General features: G+C 37.7%; 1 protein-coding gene across 1 annotated transcript in view; it reads right to left on the bottom strand.

The window, feature by feature from the left end:
* prkcaa (protein kinase C, alpha, a) overlaps positions 1 to 19,614 on the bottom strand; it is a 173,930-nt gene that overhangs the window by 119,699 nt on the left and 34,617 nt on the right. The window lies entirely within an intron of this gene.

Below are 19,614 nucleotides of genomic sequence, written 5' to 3'. Positions count from 1 at the left end.
TAAAAGGTTGTCATTTGAAAGTGTGTAGGTCTATTATTATGCTGTTATATTAGGATTATATATGGCATAAAATAGTCTTAAAATGACAATAATATCGTTTATCGCAATTATTTCTAGGACGATATATCTCAAAACAAAAAGTAGTTATTGTGACAGGACTATTTCTAACCAAAGTTTTGTTGACCTTAGATACTGAAGTATTTGTTCAAAACAAATGTTGTCCCAACTGAATCATCTAAACAAATAATTGTACATTGCAAAAAGTTGTGCAAACTCAAATCATGCATTACTTTAATATATATGTTATACACACGTGTATCGAACCGAAAGCCCTGTACCAAAATGGTTTGGTACGAATACCTGTACCGTTACACCCCTAATGATCTAGAGAATTAAAAGGTTGTCATATATATATATATATATATATATATATATATATATATATATATATATATATATATATATATATATATATATATATATATATATATATATATATATATATATATATATATATATATATATATATATATATATATATATATATAAAATCTATCTTCTGGAAACCTATGTGGGATTTCTCATGGGGCCCAAATGTCCCACAAGGATTTTTGATATTGCCATCTTTGTGGGGACATTCCCCATAATGTAGGGTTTCACTAGCCTGGTCCTGCCAGAGTCTCGTACATTTAATTTGTACAGAGAGTCTGGCCACTCTCCATTGACAAGCGTTAACTTCCTTGAAGGCGGGGACTCTGTTGATGTTTAAAATGATTGGATCTGCCATAACCAATCGCTAACTTTTGATCATGAAGTATATCATGTGTTTGCCTTAGCCAAGTCCTTCACCAACTCCTTAACCTCTAATGATTCCTTTACATCTAACCCTACCCTTAAACTTACCCAATCATCACACCTGCCCCTTACTTTACCCCTGTCCCACCTCAATATCAGCAAGTGTTTTGCAATACAATATGAACACAGTAAGTACACAGTACTTATTTATTTATGCAAGTACTTTAGAGATTAAACGGTATGGAAATTTCACATCAGGATTAAAGTGACCCAATATATCACAGTTATCAATATTACCACGTTTTTTCAAATTAGATGAAAGTGTTCAAAAAGAACAGATGCAAACACTTAAACATTTCAACAAGTTATATATTTGAAGATCAACAAACAACAAATACATCAAGCAGCTTTATGGACTTTTTTTAAAGCAAGATTCTATTCTGTGGGATTTCCTTCCTTATAATGGCCGTCGTCAATAGCAACTCATAACGCATAAATAATAATAATTTGGTCTAAATATAATCTCTAATATTATCTCTGTAAATGTGTTCTCAATCAATATTCTCATCAGTGTTCTATCAGCTATAATGCATTTAAATCTAGCCTTTTTTGTGTAAGAGCCCTAACAGTATCCTAGTGAAATAATGCATATCCATATTTTCATGAGTGCATCATACCTGACACTTAGATAAACACTTTATATTCAGTTTTATGACTAAGTCATTCTCTTCAAATGTTATTGAAGTTGTATGTAACTTTAGAGATAGCCCCTAAATTTGCAAATCTTAAAATTTCAAGACAAATTTTTGCCAGTCATATCAGGTGTGCTGTGGTTCTGCTGTGTTTGTTTGAAACTATATTTGCTGCTGAAATAGAAAAAAACAGTCAACCATAGTATAATGAATGACTCTCCCGCATGCATCGCACATTAATCTCTGCTTTGAATGCAGATTTCAGTGAGGGCACAATGGCCCTCATTTATCAAAAGTGCGTACACCAAATTTCCACCGTACACCTTGCGTACACCCAAACCCACGGTGACTTTGAGATTTATCAATATGGACGTTGGCGTATGGCACGCTCAAATCCTACGCCAGCTCAGGAGGTGGTGTACGCACGTTTGGAGTTAGTGTGAAAATGCACAGAAAAACTATTCCTAACACCACAAAAAGGTACTGACTAAAATATGCTATATTATGACCCAAAAATGTAAATATATTTACATTTTTTATCAAAATTATTGCTAGGGACAAATGATTTAGTAGGGGCATGTCCGTAGCATCCTAACTAAATTCTACGCCCCTGCAGACCCGCAGTGTTTAACGTCCCTTTGAGCAATAAGACAACTTTTAAATCAGACCAAATTTTCATGTCGAAATTTCATGTTGGTGTAAACAGACCTTGACTCTTAATCTCTGTTTACTAAAGAGCATATTCTGTGAAATGCCTACCCTGTTGTACGACTTGGCAAGCCAAGGCAAGTTTATTTATACCAGTTGAAAGTGCTTTCAGTAATTAAAAAATAAAAGTAAGGAGAATTAAAACAGTACTAAAATGAGTTAAAAGAGTAAAATATGATACATAGATATTTATGTTTGTCTCTTATATTTAATTTATTTCCCCACTTGCTCTGGGACTTCCCCATACTGGTTGTCTCTTTCTCAGTGGATTTCTTTTGGTGCACCTAAATAATCTGTCGGACATCTCCAGCAGGTCCAATCTTTCACCTAAAATCATCCAGGCAGAGCTAGGACTATTTCAGTCCACGCGGCGATTTATCGCCCATGTAGTTTTTCCCCGTCAGACTAGCGATCATTAAGTCAATCAGTAAGGTATTGATGTGATGGTTAGGTAGAATGATGAGCTGTGTCACTTCCTAACTCATTTCATCTAATAATAAATGCTCTCCAATATTATCAATTCAAATATCTGTAGATCAAAGCGTTTGTTTCAGAAAGAATGGTCACACTTTAGATTAGGGGCTGATTCTCACTATTAACAAACTATTAAGTTCATAAGTAATAAGTACTATTAAGTCCTCAATAAACTCCTAATTACTGATTATTAATAGTTAGTAAGGTAGTTGTTAAGTTAAATTGGGTAGGGTTAAGGAATGTAGAATGGTCATGCAGATAAGTATAATATGTGCTTTATAAGTACTAATAAACAGCCAATATCCTAGTAATATGCATGCTAATAAGCAACTAGTTAATAGTGAGAATAGGACCCTAAAACTAAAGTGATACCGAAATAATTTGAATAAAGTAAACCAATTTTTTTATACTTCTAATAAAATGTGATGAGCTGAAAAAAAATGTGAAAGAGAATAAATATATAGGTATAAAAAAATATTCACAAAAATTCAGGTAAACACAAGGGACACATACACTTTTTAGAGTAACATATTTGGCGACACAGTGACTCAGCGGTTAGCACTGTCACCTCACAGTTTCCCCCATAATCCAAAGACATGCAGGTCAAGTTAAAATCGCCTGCAGGTATGAGTGTGAATGTGTGTATGTCTGTGTTAGCCCTGTGATGGCATGGCCAGCTGTCCAGGGTGTTTCCCTGCCTTTGCCTCAAGACGCTGGGATAGGTTCCAGCATCCCCATGACCCTACACAGGACAAGCAGATTGGAGAATGAATGGGTGGATGTTAGATATAAAGTCCACTTCAGAACAGGAGGAAACTACAGGCCCTGCTGTCGGGGTAACATAAGACTAACATAAATCTAAAAACAGAATTATGGCAGTCAAAAAAGCAAAGGAAATACTAACACAAAGCGGATTTCAAATCATTACTGATCTGGAGCACATTCACACCAGAACATAAACATAAATGTGCCGCTCCTCTCCACATCATGATGTCAATAATGAAATAACACTTTAATGCATATTTAACAGTTTCACATATTCAACAGTTTCTTGTTGTGTGGGCTGCTCACTGGCTAGGTCTCACTAGCCCTAACCCACTGTACAAACCAAACCAGTGCAAAAACCAATCAGGTGTAAGAGATAAATACACAAATGGAATGATGAAACCCTTATGCATAAAAATACTTGACATATCTTTACTTCTGAGTGCATTTACCAATAAAGGGTTAGGGGATTGGCTACAGCCCTATTTTGAAAGAACAGAATCTGAGTTTCACAGTACTTTGTGATTTTAATATTTGCATATATATAAGTATATGTAAGTCAATAACTCAAGGACCTTTAATAGTAATTGCAGTGGAATAAAACATCCAGTTTTCTTATAATTTCCTTTTCTGTACAATGTAATTCTGAGGAGCCAAATAAAATGTGGTGTCCATCAGACAGTAGATGGCCCTATAACTGTAGCATGCTTCAAAGGTATGTCTGAATTAGGGATGCGACCGATTAATCGACAATCAGGGTCATGCGAGGGTCATTGAACCAGCAGCCAGATCACCCTGTAGCCCAAGACTGGTTTCCCACTGAAGCTAAGTAGGGCTGAGCCTGGTCAGTACCTGGATGGGAGACCCACTGGGAAAACCAGGTAGCTGCTGGTAGAGGTGTTAGTGAGGCCAGCAGGGGGTGCTCACCCTGTGGTCTGTGTGGGTCCTTACACCCCAGTATAGCGATGGGGACACTATACTGACAGAGAGCACTGTCTTTCGGATTAGACGTTAAACCCGACTCTCTGTGGTCGTTAAAAATCCCAGGATGTCCTTCGGAAAAAGAGCAGGGGTGTAACCCCGGCATCCTGGCCAAATTTGCCCATTGGCCTCTGTCCTTCATGGCCTCCTAATAATCCCCCTCTCCTGATTGGCTTCATCACTCGGTCTCCTCTCCACCAATCAGCTGGTGTGTGGTGAGTGTTCTGGCGCAATATGGCTGCCGTCGCATCATCCAGGTGGATGCTGCACATTGGTGGTGGTTGAGGAGATTCCCCCCTTCAATGTAAAGAGCTTTGAGTGCCTTGAAAAGCGCTATATAAATCGAACACATTGTCATGCGAGTGTGTGCTGCTCAACTGTAAAACAGACTCAAGGAAAAATGAATTGAGCATGCTGGAGTTATGCTTGGGACAATTTTACAGCTAGAGTTAAACCATCATGACTATAACTTTACATGTACATTTGCAGCCTTTTGCTTTGAGCAAATCTTAGTTATAATATTGTGTTTATTTTGTGTAGGCCTATCTATGTGTGATTTATCTTTTATAGGATGCATTTGGTTTAGAATGAACACGGTAGTAGTGGTGATCATCTTTAGCTTCAGCTCAAATAGCAATGCACAGCTAATAATAAGATATCATAAAGAGAAAATGAGAAATGCTAAACTAATAAATTATATAATTCATATTAATAATAAAAAATACTTAATACAATTAATATGTATGTACGTAATTATTCTATTATATACTTTTTTTGTATATAGTTTAAATTATAGTTTTTTTGCATGCATCTTTGGGCTCCGGGCTCAGCAGCTATTAGTGTAAGTTAAAGGGGGGGTGAAACACTCAGTTTCAGTCAGTGTCATGTCAATCTTGAGTACCTATAGAGTAGCATTGCATCCTGCATATCTCCGAAAAGTCTTAATTTTTTTTATAATTATATAAGAAAGATGCGCTGTTCCGAGTCTTTCCGGAAAAAGCCGAGCGGGTGGGGGCGTATCGTGTGAGCGGAGCTAAATAATGACGTGTGCGCGCTGAGTCGAGTGCGTCGTAAAGCTGTGTCATCCCTAACAGCGGGAAAAAAACTTTATTCAAAATAAAAATATGGCTTTTAATCAGATACAGCCATACATCTATGATCCGGAATCAGACCCAGAGGCTGCAGTTGAACAGGAGCAGCAGCAAAAACGACTAGAGCAGGACGTCTCTATGTGGTACAAGTTATACACTAACTATATAATATGCTGAGCGACTTGTGTTATTTACATATTTATACTTGAATTATATCGTCGTATTTTTGTCTTTGAAGGTGTACATGTGGGAAGTGCAGTTGTGCACGTGTGTGTGTGTTTACGCGTGGTTTGTGTAGACAATTGTAACGTTAGTAAGCGGACTGGTTTTGCACGGCAGGCTAAGTTAGTGTTTACATAGAAAGACACGGAATAGTAGCGCATTTGAATGAAGAAGCGCGCTTATTTAGTTCAACATATTTCCCCACTCTTTGTGTATTGTTGTTTGGAGTGCTTTTACAAAACACAAACATAAAGTTACACATATAGTGGCCAGCTAAACAAATGTACACGCACTACACATCGCATGCTCCATTGATCAATTAACTATACGTGATCATGTTTGGGCTACTTGATGAGCATAGGCAAAAACACAGACATTTGAAGCAGTCTCACTCACCGCCTGCGGTTCTAACGTTGGGACCTTTATCGTTGGGACTGCTCCATCCTTCAGCATTAGGCGATCGGGAAAATCCGGCGTCGAGCTGGGCCTTGTTTATGAAACAGTCGGCACCGAAATGCAGCGAACAGACATAAACCTTTGCGCAACTCAGTTGCTGATCCGGAAAAGCAAATTACATCCACTGTTGCCTTAACGCGGGGTTTTTGGGGAATCTGTGCAGGACTGTCTTGGTCTGGCAACCAAAAACGCACTTTTTTGGTGACATTGTAATTGTGCACATCACCTGTGCAGCGCAGCCTACGAGCCAGCGCTTTGATGGGCGTAGCCTGTTACTTTCGCTCTCTCCCTCTCTCTCTCTCTCACGCTCTTCCGGTAGAATTGTCCGTAAGGCCCATACAAGGAAATTCCGCCCCCATTAACGTCAAGGGGACGCATGATCGCAAAAAACTTGCCGAAACTTATGACTAACCGGAAGTAGTATTTTTGACAAAGAAACACTCCCATCAAACGTCCACCTTAACTTTTGAAACTTTGTCCATGTTTAGTATGGGAATCCAAGTCTTTAACAGTGTAAAAAGATCAGTATGCATGAAACAGCATTTCACCCCCCCTTTAAGCACTACTTAAACAAAGCTGAAGGATAAATGAAGAGCAGGTGTATGATTGTTCTTAGATTTGCCTGGTCTTTCCACTGGTCTGGTAGCTCCAGTGTAAAGCTAGACTATGAGCTCCGGCACTCCTCAAATCCGTTCAGCTGTATAATCTTAACAGGAGAGATTAACACGCTTGACACCATTTATCAACACACTCAATGGATCACACACAGACACACACACACTAGAAAGGTTTAAAGGAGAACAAAGAGGAGTTAGGATTAGCGCTTTTTAACAAACAAAAAACACACTTTGCCTTTAAAAACTGAACATTTCTAACATCTTTACTAGATATTTTTATTAGTTGCAACAACGAAATCTTGCATAATTATAGAAGTCTGTGCATTGTTGAATAATGCACATACTTCTGTAATTCTAGAGGTTCCTCTCAGAAAAAGTAATGGTTTGTTTTTGGTTTTGTTTTTTCTTCTCAGGAAAAGTAAACGGCTAAACGGTTGAACACACTCTGGGTTTGAAAAAAATAGTGGAAGCAACACTAAATTACAGTGTCTTGTTTATAATAACCATGATTCAGAGCCCATGTATCAAAATGAACGTTTTGATAGTTTAAGATAATTTTACTAGTGTTATAGTGATAGTGTACACAATTTAAAATCTACAGTCTCTCAACTTCCCCTACTGTTGCCATACCAATTTGAACCCGAATCAGACCCAGATAGCAGGGATGAAGGTCAAGCAGAACCTCTGCACGCAAGGCTTTTAATGGACGTTAGTGAATGGTAAGCATTTTCGTATATATTTATGTAGTGTCACTGTCACTTCTGTTAGTTATGTTTTCATATTCTGGTTAAAGTTTTACTGTATCCAAATACACTAATAACAGAAACGTCAAAAATTCATAAATAAATAAACGATGTTCGCAGGTGTGATTACATATAAGTTCGTTGGTGTTTGTAGCCGTTTGTTGGAGAGTATGAAACTATTTAGTTAACTGCCTAGCGTAGCCCGCGCAACCAAAACACACACAGAAACTACACATTTAAAAGACATGTACTTATAGGTTTAGGCCCATAAACCGCAGCTTCTGCCTTTAATGTAGGAACTGCTTCGTCTTTTAGTATGAGCCTTTGAGCAAATCCAGTATTGAACTCTGGATTTGAACACTGATTCTTGAAGCTGTCTTCCGTGAAATGTGCAGCACAGATGGCTAAATTTACATTGTAATCAGCAGGAACTGAATTAAACACTAATTGTAACCATTGCTCCCGAAGTCCAGCGTCCCAAGGAAGGCCGTACACAGAAGTCGTGCAATTGAGGTGAAAATAACTTTGTTTCGATGGCATGTCTGCAATATTCTAGCCTACTGCAACAGCTCTCTCTTCCATAATGACTGCGATGTGGCTTCGCCCGCTTTGTTGCGTGTTCGCGGTGACAATGTTTATGTTAATAGCAAGGGGTTATGATGTCACCAACCCGGAAAAGATGCTCGTTGTAGTCCAAACCGGCCGTTTTTGTAGGCAATAAACTGCCATAACTTTACAAGACAATATCTCTGTTTGCATTGAACTTTCATCGTTGTAACTTTGCAGATACTGAGATACTTTTTATGCTCAAGCAGCAACATCACACACTAACTAAAGTTGAAAAAGTGAAATCGCATGCAACCACCTCTTTAAAAGTAGGGTAGGTAAGAATGATCTAAAACACTTCTGTCCAAATTTGTTAAAACTTTTTTTATATGTCAATATATAATTAAAATGTAAATACTCTGAAAAAGAGAGTATAAAAATCAAGTGACTCTAGACTTTTTAATCTGCAATAAACACAGCTCATTATTTTTGTTCGGGAAGAAACAAATGATTGGCTTGGGCGACTGTCACTCTCTCTCGCTACCATGGCGACCACCGCTTTCGCTACAGGTTCTGCCCACACATGCGCACACCCCTAGTAGGAAGAGCAAATGCATTCAAATTGCACGGTGCCGGGTTTTGCAGTCAGCGAAGGCAAACAATGCAAAAAAAAAAGGAAGACAGTAGGCCTACATGTAAAGGCAATGCACAAAAAGTATTTGGATAAACAAAGAAATCAAACACGAGTAAATATCAGTGTGGGTTTCCAACTATGTTGAGAACTGAGGGACCAAAAGGTGCTGAAAAACAACTCATTGCTGGCTGTATTTCTGCTGGGCAGGTAATCTTTCATTCTGATCATACATTTTTTCGGTTTATGATTTCATGAAGCATTTATCACTAGCACATGTAGCTGCCTAATATAGCATAAGCTTACTTAGCATAAAGTTACAATATTATACACTTAGCCATTAGTAGAGATGATAAATACTCAATATGCTTAGTTCAAGTTGATCGCTGTCGTGTTGAATTTCGCAAAATTTAACTTTAGATAACTAAATGCTTGTGTAAAAGCTAGTAAACCGCATTCAGGAACTTTTTTTTAGAACTAAGTTAGCTTTAGCTACTACTAATCAACAATGCTTTCATCATGGAAACTCTTAGATGCAAAACACAGTATATGTTATGAATCTAACACAAAATTTATCTTCATCACAGTATAACTGATGTTATTGGGGAAAAAAAAATGTATCAGTGGTACCCGTTTTTAGCTTTCTCTTATAAATATAACTAGCTTGTTACCGAATTAAACAAAAATATATTTTAAACTTTACCATTATCAGTATTCTAGCTTGATAGAGAGTACTAAAAGACGTCTTATTTGTTTATATTCATACTGATAAAGTTAGATTTTTTTATTACACGTGATTCTGACATGATGTCACTACATGCACACCGCTCCTCTCAGGTAAATAATGCGTCTTCCAGCTGAGCGGTCGGTGTAGCGCGTTCATGTGTTTTGGGGGCATGTTTCATGTGAAGCGTGGCTTTGGAAAGAGCCTAGAAGGAAGAAGGTGGAGTGAATGGAAATAATGAGCCGTCTTTAAAACGTGAGAGGTCTACAGACACTCAAATTTTATACTTTCTTTTTTAGAGTACTTACATTTTAATTATGTATTGATATAAAAAGAATATAAAGAAGTTTAAACAAATTTGGAAAAAAAGTTTTTTAACCAATTCTTATCTACCCTACCTTTAATAGGCCAGAGGAGATTTGGTACCCCGAGTGAGCCTGTTTTTTTTTCCAAGGTTTATTTCTCTCCATCATGCCCTGATGGAGTTTTAGTTCCTTGCCACTGTCGCCTTTGGCTTGCTCAGCTGGGGAAACTTAAATTTCGATCAAATTTTTCAACTAAATATCCAAATAAGATGAATTATTAAATTAACTATATCAACTGCATCACTGATCTGCTCACATTGTTGCTATATGATAAATTGATAAATTGAAATGAGCTGATGACATCACTGTTTTCTCCAGAACGACTGTACAGCCAAATTAAATTTTGTTGCAATATTGTCCTGTTAAAAGGTGCACTATGTAACTTTCCGTCCACTCGAGGGCGCCTATTCAAAACAAATGCGTAGTTTGATGACTCAAAGTTTGAGCGTAGCATCTTGGGACATGTGGTCTTCACCTCACAGCCGGTGGAAAATAGGACTCGGGCAGAAATCATGCTCATACATGTGGTTAATCACGTTACTGTAGTGTGAAGCAGAGCAGGACCGAGTGTTGTGGAGCTGAGCATGGCCGCCGGAGCGATTGTTAAACAAGAACACGGCTCGCGAGCACCGGGACTGTTATTATGACGGGATGGGACACATTGGCCGGGCGCCTGCACTGATCCGCTCTTCCAGTTATGATTATGAGGTAATGCAGCTCTGTTTATCATGTTAGATACATTAAAGTGTGTTGAAAATTATGTTATGACGTTACTCCGTGCGTTCACTTGTTCACACTACTAAGAGTAAAGCGTGCTCCTGCCAAATGAAACCCGAAACCAAGGGTAGTCAAACGCTATGCTGAAACGTCCTGGGCCCTTAATTAAAATAGCAATTTCTCACAATAGTTGGAAACATTTGGGATATTGTAGGTACTCAAATGAACAAAATACCTAACACCGGCCTAGTTGTTTTTGGACATTTTACTGCAAAAATACTACATAGAGCACCTTTAACACTGTGCAGCTGCTTTGAAACTATTGTCATTGTAAAAGCGCTATATAAATAAAGTTGACTTGACTTTGTGTATGTGGCAGGAAACATGTCTAGATATAGTATATATCCTGCTATAGAGAACATCTGTGTAGCCAAACAAAACCTATAACACATCTATAAATCCACACACACCACCATCACCAGTCACTGAAAACAAACTGCCAAGAAGCACCTAATAAACTTAAATTAAATTTAAAAATGAAAACAAACTGCCAAGAAACACCTCAGAAACTTAACTTAAATTTAAAAATTAAAATTAAAAAAATTTCCCATTTCAAGTCTCATGTCATGTTAAGCGTCATCAATACCTACACATTGGTTTTATTATAATCATAATGTTCCTAGAAATACCCCAAAATACCTACAAAAAAACCTGCAAAGGGTGGGGTTAACAGTCACTTGCCCTATATGTTTCCAAGCGGTAACTTATGAGACATTTAGTTTCATTTTCTTACAAACACAAGAAGGGAAATGACAATAAAAACCACTAGACTAGATGACTACTACACTAGCTGCATTGTGGAACTGGAAAAATAAAGCAGTCCAGTCAAACTGAAACTGTCTGTGTGTTTTGACTCAATGGCCCTCGTTTATCAAAAGTGCGTACACCAATTTTCCAGCGTACACCTTGCGTACACCCAAACCCACGGTGACTTTGAGATTTATCAATATGGACGTTGGCGTATGGCACGCTCAAATCCTACGCCAGCTCAGGAGGTGGTGTACGCACGTTTGGAGTTAGGGCGAAAATGCACAGAAAAACTATTCCTAACACCACAAAACGCACTGACAAAGATATAGGCCTATATGACTCACTGTAAAAAAACAACAACAACAACAACAACATAGTAATTATAAACTTCAGTGTTTGTTTTTGTGCAACGTATTCAATGTTTAATTTGTGTGACTATAGGCTACCAAAGCATTTGAGGGATTTATTCCTCCAGTTGAGCCTGTGCGGCAGCTGCGCACGGACTGAGACTGAATAATTCAGACTGACAAAATAATACAAATTACATTCTTCTTGTTTTAAATAATAATAATAAAATAAATAATAACAGCATTCTTCTTCTAAATAACAATAAGCGTCATTAATAATAAAAATAATAATAATAATAATAATTAATATTAATAAGATTTGTCATGCAATTATTAATGTGAATGAATGGTAGGCTAATCCACAACACATCATCATCATAAGCCCCGTTTCCACCACAGGAACTTTACCCAGGAACCAGGAACTTTGGGTGGTACTCGGTGTGTTTAGACCGCAGGAACCAGGGTCTAAATGAAGTTCCGGGTAAATATTTCCCCCTCCAAACGGCCCTGCTCGCGAGGTAGTACTTTTTCAAAGTTCAGGAACTTTCGAGGGCGGGACTTGGGCGCTGAACATGCTGATTGGTTGAGCTGCAGCATTTTATTTCAACTCGGCATTTTTAAAAGTCTTTTGCGAGGTTCGGTCTACGTTCAGTAATAATCAGTCTTACACACCGCGCTCATGTTGACAAGAGAGGAAAGTTAATTTTTCTGAGGGGTTAACTTTTTATTTCGTAAGTTATGAAAATAATGTTGGAGGAATGACACAGCGTATATTGCCCCAGGCAGTTTTTACTTTAACTGCGCCTGACAGAAGAATTTTTTTTTTCTCAGATGATTACTTAAACAAATAGCTTATAATATAATACTGTATTAGTCCTGGTGGCTGTTAAGAGTTGCTATGGCTTCAGTAAACACATTCAGCTGCTGGAGAAAACAGTGTTGACATTTTTGATGCGGCAGACAAACTGCATGTGACAAAATGATTGTGATTGAAAGTCATTACATGTAAACACCAGATCGGTTTAGATAACGTCTCATGTAAACAGTCCACTAAATCTTTCAGTCGGTACACACAAATGATTACTGTCAGTTAGGGCTGTCATTTTTGAAAAAAATCTAATTCGAACGGAATTAAAATATCAAGCAATGCATTCGAATATATTCAATTATCTACAACGCCGTCATCTCCAGCAGCTGAATGTGTTTACGGATGCCATAGCAACTCTCAACGGCCACCAGGACTTATACGGTTTTATAAAAGCTATTCATTTGTTGTAAAGTGTAATAATCATCTCAGAAAAAATAAATTCTAATGTCAGGCGCAGTTGAAGTAGTTAATGATTGTTTGCTTACATAGGCTTAGGGACAGTGTCATTATGCCAACATTATCTTCATAACTTCTTATGAAATAAAAAGTTTATCCCTCAGAAAAATGTAATTTCCTCTCTTGTCATGCTTGGTGCATGAGCGCGACGTGTGCTCTTCAGTGGTGAAGGCGTGCGCTGTGTACATCACATAAGGACGCACACTCAAAAGTAATCCGGTCAGGTCATTTACATGGTGAAATGTTTAGTTTAATCGATTCATGAAAAGGTTTATCCACCCATCTCAAAACGATTACAATTTCATCTAGTTTGGGCATTTTGATTACGATTGATCGGGTGTTTATATGGAGCATTTTCCTTCAGATTGGACTTTTATACTGATTACAGTGCTCCATGTAAACGCACCGACAGTAAAAAAAATTGCGCTACATGGCACTTTAAAAACCGGATAGTTTATTTATAGTTCGATTACGGATATTTCATGTCATCTTCGAATGCATATCGAAAAGTGACAGCCCTTGTCCGTCTCTGGCTTGGAGGAACAGTAGCGAGCAGTCCTACATCACCGGACTAATTTGCCTAATCTTCTCGGAACTTTATCGCGGTCGAAACGCAGACAGCTGCAGGTCTGGGGGGGAGAAAAGTTCCTGTAAAAAAGTTCCAGGTACAAATTGTTCCGGATAATTTTGGTGGAAACGGGGCTATATTGTACACCCCAATACATGTGCCGTGATACGAAATTAAATGCTAATTGTTTAAAAACATGTGCTGTAATATAATGCATTGTGATGGGTAGGCCTAATTTATCATCCAAACAGCTATTAAACTGCTGGAGTGCGCTTCTCAACCTCCACACTATTAACAGAAGGCTACTCGTAATTTGGGTCCATTTTTTTTTGGGGGGGGGGGGTCTTTAATTACTAGTGGACTAGTAAGATGATTGAGACGCGCCAGATCTCCACGTCGGAGAAGTTTCGCTTCTTTGCCGTTTTCCGTGTCCATGCTGTAAAATGAGGGCGTGGGGGAGCCGGAGACTTGAATACATAGGGGCGTGTTATTCTAATGACGATCGTTTTCAGCCGCGGCATTTATCAAGGGCAAGTATTGCGTACAAACTGGATTGCAGAGGTGCGCACAGCTTCATAAATCAGGCGGTGAGAGGAGTGTAAGCATTATCTTACGCCAACATATACGCCCGTTTCTACGCAAGATTGATAAATGAGGGCCAATGTGATAACATTCTGTTATGTTTTCCTGAGGGAATTTCTTTGCTCTTGAGCTGGTTCACATTTGGCTTTTTCAGGACATTTTGAAAATCAGCTGATAGAGTTTTGGTTGATAGTGTCTTCAGAAGTTTGGTTGGAAAGTGTGCGGAAGTCTTAAAAACATATTTAGATGCTATGAAGTGTTACTGGTGGCATTACAATTTCACTCAAAAGAGCAGAAAACGGAATGCTTACTGCAGGGCAGTGACACTGAAATGCTGTTCTATCAGCAGCTAAGAGTTATGGGAGACACTTAGGTCATTGTGTGAATTGAATGGAGTATTGAGATGTGGCATTTCACAATATTTCTTCGAGCCCACTGCTCAAGACAGACAGTGATGAAAAAAATAAAAATGTTTTTGTGAATTTTGCTATTTAAAATCCTACCGCCAGACAGTACTGTGTGTGTAATGATTCATTATCAGTTTGACCACTGACAAGATTTTTTAATAGTGTAATTAGTTTGGTATCCCTCTAAATCACACATGCCAGCTCTGTATCAACTAAAAAAAAACATGTTAATTACTTAAATTTGTATTCAGTCATACAAGAAAACAAATACCAAAAAAAAATGCAATATCCGCCTTAGTTTTGCAAACTAAACACAACACATCTCAGACATGTGACAGTGGCATTTCCACAGGAGACCAGCCTTTGACAAACAGTTCTATCACTTGTACATTTATACATTATATGATACACAAGCAGACCTCACTTTACAGAGGCATGTGACAACTATCCTTTTCTCACTTATTAGTCACAACGATCAACTGGGAATATTTATTCGTACATATAATTAGATATTTCAGCAACAATAATAAGTGGTGTACAACTCTTAAACTGCAGACATATCGCTTCAGCTCATTCCTGTGAGTTGCATCCTTGGGAAGCACTTCAGTGGAGCAATACGCCTTTTACACAGGACAAAAAAATATTTCTTAGACAGAAACATCATTACTTTACTATTAACATAATGGTCTGTATTAAAAAAATTGAAATGACGACAACAATTTCCATCAAATCATGGTAATCTGTTTAATTTCCTGCAGACAGAACACGCGGTTGAGATGTACTTTCCTCATTCTGCTCATCTGTAATACGGCATCACACATTCCAAATCTATGGCAAGTTATCAAATGATGATTATTAACTCCAGATGTTCTCTTATGTGGTGTGTCTGAGAATGATTATGATAATAATTAAAGGAATAATTCATCCAAAATTAAAAATTCTGTCATCATTTACCCCTCCTTGTGTAATTCTAAAGCCATATGATGCATCAATAAAACACAAAACAAGAGTTTAGGCATAATATTCTTTCCAGTACAATTAAAGTGAGTACTAGGGCCATAGGATCTTCAGCTGCTGTCATGTTTGGAGACTGACAACCTCCATCTACACTTAACACTGCATGGGAAAGAGCGCAGTGAACATTTTTTTTAAATGTTCACTTTTAAAAGCACTTTTCCATTGAAGAAAGAATGTCTAAAATGACTAAACAGACTGAAGAAAACACACATACACACAATTATTTTTAAAAAAGAGTGACAAAAGCACACAACTTGTAACATGTAACAGAAAGCCAAAGAGAAGGATACCACCTTCTGCAAACAAAAGGCACATGCCACGCAAAGATCTGTTTAAATCTCTGTTGAAAAAAAAGTGTCAGCAGCTCTAAATAAACAATTGGTGTCACTGCGATCTATCCCCTACTGTCCTAAAGCTGTATCTTATCAGAGGATCTATACTAAACACCTCCACCCTGGGGCAAAGTCTTCAGAAGCAATAAAATGTCTTTTCTCAGACAAGAGCAAACAGATTCATACTTTAATTCAATGAAAATTGCACACACAGCAACAGTACTAACTGCATTTAACCTGCTAAAATTGATGCTGTTTAAACTCATTATACACATACTCAAATTCTTATATGCATGAGTCATGAATTAACGTTTATTCAGTGATTATACCGTTACAAAACTAATACATAACTCTTTCAATCACATTAGTTTAGACAGTAGAGGCAGTTAAGAGCTAACTGCCCTTCTACAGTAGCATGGCTGAACATTTCATCCTTCCTGGATTAACGATGAATGACACTGTTTAATCACAAGTTCAATTTGAAAAATGTTTTCTCTTTATGAAAGGGACGTGTTTGTTAAAGAATGATTTTTAGTGATTATCCATGTTTCTCTGAAAAAGAGGGAACAGTGCCCTCAGATCAAAGCACAGACCTGTTGAAAAAGATTTTTATTTTCTTTACTCTACAATGACTCCAGTTAAGCCAGTCATGGTTTCAAAATACACAGTCAAGCTAGCTTGCATGAACATAATGGTGGACTAAGATAATTAGATCATTTCTTTTTATTTGGGGCTTTTTTTTAAACAGAATAGTACAGAGAACAAACAAGCGGGGGGAATCAGAAATGTCCACGAGCTGTCAGAGCACTATGATGAGAATTTAATTTCTGACACACTCTGCTTCAATATCAATCCCACAATCCACTACGCGAGCATGTCACTTAGCTCCCATAAAGACACATACCGTAATCATCAAATTACGCTCTGCTATTTTGAAACTGTGACTGGCTTAACTGGAGGTCAGCACTCAGTGTTTTTTTTTTTTTTTTTTTTGTGTTTTTTTTATACAATTATTATTTTTTTAATTCCTGTTCTGTTCAAATGTTCTGTTCCATTCAGATGTGTCCTGTATGTTCATTTGTGTTACTTCCGCATACTCCATCTAGCAGAACATTCAAAACATTGCAGAGGTTGGTAGGGATGAGGTTGAAGATGTCTTGCACCCTTAAGAACTATAAATTACCCTTGAGTATTCAAAAAAATTATTGGACCATCTCCACTTCCACTGTGCGGCACTCTCATTGCAAGGTCTAAGCAGAGTCTGAGGTGTATCCTCAAGACATATGCCATTAGATCAAACTGACAAGAGCATCATAGCAATCATATGCAACTTATGAGCACGATAAGTCCATGAAACTTGACGTTGGAAAAACAAGTTCTAAGAGAGTGATGTCATCATTTATCATGACTTCAGTTTCATTGCCAAAACCAGTCTGGGTTGGGATCAGTGAATTTCTAGCTCAATTGACCTGTCGGTTTTTAGCCCTAGGACGGAATGTACTTTTTCACTAGAGCTACATTTACTCTTAGGGTTGTGCACATAAACCAGTAGTAGAGGATCCGCAAACCTTCGAAGATTGCTATAATTGAGACCCTGGTAACTAAACAACATTCTGGTGTAACAAAGTTAACTTGAGTCTTTTGTCGCTGTATTATTTCTTTGGACAGAATAATGGGTAACATGCGAATTCTGCAACTTTACAACTAACAGTTGACAGAGTTTTGCTTAGCATGCTTTTGCAGTGTGTTTTGGGGCTTTAAGCTTGGCTTATAAAGGGGCCTTATTTTCAGCATAAAGCATTTGGATCTATTCAGTTTATTGTGGGCTTGTTATTGTTCTCTGTTTTTCTAGCAAGATCTGGTGTCAAAATGCGCACAGCAAAAAACAAAACAAAAAAAATGCCGAATTAGGTGCGTTTCCATTAAGTTGTTAGAGCGGACGGCAGTGGTATTGGTAGAGGTCGACCGATAGTGGATTTTACCGATACCAACAACTAGATTGGACCACGTTTGCCGATAAACGATTAATCAACAGATAGTTAAAATGGATACTAGAAAAAAATACATAAATAAAAACTATAACACTAATATAAAACTATAACACTAAGTAAAGCAGTGCTGAAACCATGAAAATGTGCTAAATGAAATGCATATGTAAATATGACTATATTAAAATGAGATGTTTGAACAGATCCTACAGAACAAATCCTACAGAAAATCATTTAAACATTAAACTAATATTATAAATAAATCTTTCTTTAGCTACAACATAGAAACATCTACATTGTATAGGTAACACTTTGCAAGTGTTGTTTTTTTGTAATGAAACTTACCCATTTTCAAGTGTTGCTTAAAAAAATGAATGCATGAAGCTAGAATAAAGCACGTTTTTTATATTCTTTCTTTTGACTCATTCTTTTGATATATTGCATGCTCAGATATTCAAAAAAAATCTATGGGCTATTACATTTTTGTGAAAATGGTCAAAAACCCTGGTGGTGGCTTGCAACTTTTTTTTTTTCAAATGCTGGCAGGGATCTAAACTATTAAGCTCTGGGAATAATTTTCACGTCCGGATGGATCTCGCACGCAGTCGTGTCTGCACAGCTTGCAAAGTCCTCAACTGCGGATGGGCGTGGATGGCCGAGTTCATGCGCAGTTAAATAAGAAAAAAAAAAAAAAAAATTCACTCTCTAGACATTGGAGGGAAGGACAGAGTTGTGTTATATTTGCCGTCCACTGTAGTGTTTTTCTGCCTGTTTCAAGCGTGTTGTTTTTAAATCACTTTTTCCGTACTCTTCTTCGACCGCTGCACACTGTGCTCTGTACACTTTACTGTGCGTATATTGCCCCCAGTGCTCTCTTCTGTCTTTCTTGCGCATGCGCTGTTGTACACGGACTATTCGCACGGCGATGTCTGCGGATGTCTGCAAACTAGGGCTGTCAAAATTGCTCAACAATGACGTTCGAATATTCCCTCTAAAACAAACACGAATATTCGAACCATTTGAACATCTGGGTGCGCATTACGTCAATAACAGGACAAATTAATACAAAGAGACATTAACTACTTGTATAGGTTGTCTATTTAAGTGTATACATATTTGATACACATTATACATATTACTTACACAAAAACAAGTAAATGAACTAACGGCCAAGACCGCAGAGTGCAGACATCTCGCTCTCGCTCTCTCTGCAGATAACGGTTTAAATGAACAAACTTTGAGTGCTGATCAAGAGTTTTGTGTAAGCAATTTAAGGTCGCGAGACTCACGACTCTCGTCCCAAATATAGCAGGCTTCATTCAGTGATTGAAACTAATATTATTCATAATAATTGAAGTTTTACAGCATATTGAACGCTCTGAGCGAGCTCTGCTGTGCTAAACATAAAACTTGTCCTTGACATGAAACGGTAAATAATTACACCAGTGAAAGCAGTGCATTTATCCTTTATTCATGCAATATCTCTTTAGGCAGTACAGTAGCCTACACTTTAGTAATGTTTCTGTTTAAAGCTACACTGTGTGATATTTTCCCCCATCTAGCGGTGAAAAGGTATATGACCATCCAGTGAATAATAGTTTCTGTTCCTCTCAATTTCGATTTCGTTTCAAATCCTACGGTGGCCGATTTAGTCATGGCTTCCAGTTCGACCTCTTCGGTGAGTGTTGCTTCAAGTGATGAGGTTACTTTTG

Source organism: Pseudorasbora parva, chromosome 12, assembly GCF_024679245.1.
Source record: "Pseudorasbora parva isolate DD20220531a chromosome 12, ASM2467924v1, whole genome shotgun sequence".
In the NCBI taxonomy this organism is placed as follows: Eukaryota; Metazoa; Chordata; class Actinopteri; order Cypriniformes; family Gobionidae; genus Pseudorasbora; species Pseudorasbora parva.
The sequence above is the reverse complement of the archived record's forward strand: the minus strand, read 5'-3'. Positions and strand labels throughout refer to the sequence as shown.